The sequence below is a fragment of the Lolium perenne genome, chromosome 1 (genome assembly GCF_019359855.2).
Source record: "Lolium perenne isolate Kyuss_39 chromosome 1, Kyuss_2.0, whole genome shotgun sequence".
NCBI classification, from domain to species: Eukaryota; Viridiplantae; Streptophyta; class Magnoliopsida; order Poales; family Poaceae; genus Lolium; species Lolium perenne.
This window is the reverse complement of record NC_067244.2, coordinates 67567691-67572626: the sequence shown is the minus strand read 5'-3', so window position 1 is coordinate 67572626 and position 4936 is coordinate 67567691.

Genomic DNA, 4936 nt, shown 5'->3' with positions numbered 1-4936 from the left:
AAGGTAGCAATCTCTAAGGACTTGTGCCTTGAGACGGTTATGCTTGTTGAACACCTTGGCTATAACTTACTTTCTATATATCATCTTGCCGATGCCGGGTACAATTCATATTTCACTAAATATTATGTGCAAGTCTTTAGGAGTGACAATCTCAAATTGGTCCTTGTTGGATTTGTGGAGAACAACCTTTATGTGGTTGACCTCTCGAAAGAGAGCCCCTCCTTTTCCACATGTCTAATGGCGGCCAAGCATGACGAAGGATGGTTGTGGCATCGCCGCCTTGGTCATGTTAACATGAGAAATCTTAAACAACTCCTAAAGGGTGAGCATATTGTGGGACTAACCGGTGTTTCCTTTGAGAAAGATCGTGTTTGTAGTGCATGTGTAGCCGGAAAGCAACTCAAGAAGAAGCATCCCATCAAGAGTATTGTTACCACATCTAGGCCTTTGGAGCTCCTTCATTTGGACCTCTTTGGGCCATCACACTATGATACTCTTGGTGGAAGCAAGTATGGACTTGTCATTGTTGATGATTACTCAAGATACTCTTGGGTCTTTCTCCTTAAGTCTAAGGACGAGACCCATAGAGAGTTCATCACCTTCGCCAAGAAAGCTCAACGTATGTATGAATCCGAGATCAAGGCAATTAGGACCGACAATGGCACCGAGTTCAAGAACTACACTATGCAAGAGTTTGTGGATGATGAGGGCATCAAGCATGAGTTTTCGGCGCCATACACCCCTCAACAAAACGGTGTTGTTGAAAGGAAGAACCGGACTATCATTGAGATGGCAAGAACCATGTTGAGTGAATTCAACTCACCCCACAACTTTTGGGGAGAAGCCATCTCTACGCCGTCCACTACTCCAACCGGCTCTTCCTCCGTCCCCTCCACAACAAAACCCCATACGAGCTCCTTACCGGTAACAAGCCTAATGTCATGTATATTCGTGTCTTTGGATGCAAATGCCTTGTTAAGAACAACAAAGGAAAGCTCGGTAAATTTGAAACTAGAACCATAGAGGGTATATTTGTTGGATATGCGGAGAACTCTCACGCCTATAGATACTACAACCGGTCCTCCGGGACTATTGAAGTATCTTGTGACGTGGTGTTCTTGGAGGATAATGGCTCCCAAGTGGAGCAAGTTGTTCCATGTGTTGCAGGTAATGATGTTGATCCATCTAGTGCCATCAAGCATATGGGCATTGGACACATCCGGCCCATGGAGGTTCATAATGATGATCAAGATGATGGAGTAGATGTCTCAAGCACGCCACAAGTAGAGCCTAGCTCAACTCAAGCCGAACCATCAAGAGCAACTCAAGAACCATCCTCCACTCAAGATGAGTCTCAATCCGAAGAACAAGTAGAAGATCCTCATTCCATGGAGCAAGATCATGATGACGATCAAGAAACATCCTCAACTCATGATCAAGCTCAAGTGGTCCCTCATGATCAAGTACTTGCAAGAGATGAATTCATTGATCATGAAGGAACCATTCGGAAGATCAAGGCCGCTACAAGGGCAAGTGACATGAAAGTGGATCAAGTCCTTGGTAGCATCTCAAGAGGAGTGGTAACTCGTAGACACCATGCATTACTTATCACTTATTGTCAACATCATGCTTTTGTGTCTAGTTTTGAACCACTTAAGGTACATGAAGCATTGGTTGATCCGGATTGGGTAATTGCCATGCAAGAAGAATTGGAGTGTTTCACTCGTAATGAAGTATGGTCTCTAGTTGAGAGACCCAAGGATCATCACATCAATGTCATTGGGACCAAATGGGTATTCAAGAACAAGCAAGATGAGAATGGCATTGTTATACGAAACAAAGCAAGGTTAGTGGCGCAAGGGTTTGCCCAAATAGAAGGTATGGATTTTGAGGATACCTTTGCGCCGGTAGCCCGTCTTGAAGCTATTCGTCTTTTGCTTGCATTTGCATCTTTCCACAATTTCAAATTATACCAAATGGATGTGAAAAGTGCATTTTTGAATGGTCCCCTAAAAGAAACCGCATATGTGGCTCAACCCCCGGGTTTCGAAGACCCATGCCGAGCCCAACCACGTGTATTTACTCCATAAGGCACTCTATGGTCTCAAGCAAGCTCCACGTGCTTGGTATGAGTTCCTTAGGGATTTCTTACTACATGATGGGTTTTGCATGGGTACGGTCGATTCCACCCTTTTCACCAAGCGGGTTAAAGGGGTGGCCTCTTTATATGTCAAATATATGTTGATGATATTATTTTTGGTGGAACTAACCCCAATCATAACAAAGCTTTTGAGCTATTGATGACTAGGAAATTTGAGATGTCCATGATGGGAGAGTTGAAGTTCTTTCTAGGCTTCCAAGTGAGGCAACTTGCAAAAGGCACCTTCATCTCTCAAGAAAAATATGTGAAGGACATGCTCAAGAAATTCAACATGACCAATGCAAGTCCAATGAAGACACCCATGCCCGTAAAGGGGCAACTTGGTTCATGTGACGGTGAGAAGGATGTGGACATAAAGGTATACCGCTCCATGATAGGATCCTTACTCTACCTTTGTGCCTCTAGGCCGGATATCATGCTAAGTGTAGGGATGTGTGCTCGTTTTCAATCCGCTCCCAAGGAGAGCCATTTAGTGGCGGTCAAACGGATACTAAGATACCTTGTTCTCACTCCTACTCTCGGGCTATGGTATCCAAAGGGGTCAACCTTTGAACTCATTGGCTATTCGGATTCCGATTGGGCCGGTGATAAGGTTGATCGGAAGTCTACCTCCGGGGCTTGCCAATTTATTGGCCGGTCATTGGTGAGTTGGTCATCCAAGAAACAAAACTCCACCGCCCTATCCACCGCCGAAGCCGAATACATATCCGGCATCTTGTTGCACTCAATTGTTATGGATGAAGCAAACCTTGAAAGACTATGGTGTGTCTCTTGGTACGGTGCCTCTTCTTTGTGACAATGAAAGTGCAATAAAGATCGCCAACAACCCGGTTCAACATTGTCGCACCAAACATATTGACATTCACCATCACTTCCTACGTGATCATGTTGCCAATAAGGATATTGATCTCACTCATGTGGGAACAACCTACCAATTGGCGGATATTTTCACTAAGCCTTTGGATGAAGCCCGCTTTGTTAACTTGAGAGGAGAACTTGGTATTCTTGATCCTAAAAACTTGGATTGATTAACTTCTTGCACTATATTCTTGCATTTATCTTGCTATCTAGCTTAGAGGCATAGCACATGTGGGGATAGTCATCTTACCATGTCTTGGTATGATGCATACCTATGTGTGCAACATAAATAGACCCAATGTCATTATATGGACCCAAGCATGTCTCTTCGAGGTCTCATGACATTTGCGCTTTCACATAGGGGGAGTAATCCCCCGCCCCTCATTGAGCCTTCATTACAACTTGATTTGACTATATAAGGCCAAATGATCTTATTGCAAAAACTATTTCAAAATGCTCTTATGATTCTTGATATACTTCGAATCATGCCCATTGTTGCTATTCACACCTTGTTTGGATTTTCTCTCCAATGGGTATGCCTAGAGAACTTTGTGTTTCCAACCCCATGTCTATGCTCATCTCATCATCATCTATCTATCTATATGTACATGTCATCATTTGAGCACTTACACACACTTACACACAGCATAGGGGCAAAAACGAGGCAAAATTAGACAATTCTGGGCTGGCCGGTCGCTGGCCCGATCGGACCGGGTTCCTGACCGGATGGTCCGGTGGACCGGGCGGCAACCGGGGTCTGCGCCGGGTCAGCCGGTCTCCAGCCCGGTCTGACCGGAGATCTGACCGGTCGCGCGGCCCACTATATATTGGGAAGAGATACCCTTTGGGGTCATCTTCCCCATTGTTCCCCAATCCCCAACCTCCATGGCCGGCGCCCTCAACACCTCCACCAAGATCTAGGCACTTCCCACCACAAGAACTTCCCCAAACTTCACCACACCATAGATCGGGGCCATTGGAACATCTCCACCGAAGGATTTGGTCCCTCTCCAACTAGCTTGGGAATTTTTGGAGTTCTTGGTTTTCAAGCCCTACCTTGTGTTCTTCTTGTTCCCTTGATCAAGGAGGACAATGTCTTCGGGTAATGTACTCTCCTTTCCTCCCTAAGTTCTAGTCCTCCTCACACATTGCAAGTTCTTGCCAAAATTTGAGGAAATCTTAGGGTTAGGTTTAGGGTTTGCAAGTCCTCATGCCTTTAGAGTGTCTCTCAACACAAAGCACATTCTCCACTCTATTGCTATAGCATGTACTCAAGTTTTTTTTCGAGTTTTTGCATGAATTTGTGGTAGAAATCTGGGCACAACATCACAAATCGACAGACCCGGTTTCCAGCCCGGTCGACCGGCCGCTCAACCGGCCGGCCCGGCGTTTGGCCGGTCAACCGGTCGCAAACCGGATCGTCCGGTCTGCTGTCCGGTTTGACCGGCCTGTGCGCCGGGTTGCCCAGTTTTCGCACTATTTCATCACTACACTTGGGTATATGCTATGCTTTTTGGATTCCCTCTTATTGATGACATGTACACTTACCCCACTGCTATCCTTGCTATATTTTCTCATTCACAGGAAGTTGGAGTGGTGAGCCACCACGTGGCCAAGTTGCCAAGCGAGGTAGGACGGCTGATCCTCCCCGTCGTTCTAGTAGCCGTGCACCTCCCCAAGCTCAGCAAGGTACTGACACTGGCAGCTCAGCTCGGGGCAGAACCAAGTCTGTTGCTACCAAGCGCAAGGATAAGAATGTTGTCCAAGAGGATGATGAGGTAGTACCAACCATCAATGTTGGGGCTGCAAACCGTCTTGAGTGGCAGGAATGGAGGACACTGAATCCGTATCGCTTTGAGAAGCCAACTTACACTCGTTCGGACAAGGCATTCTGGACCAACACACAAGCAGCTCTCT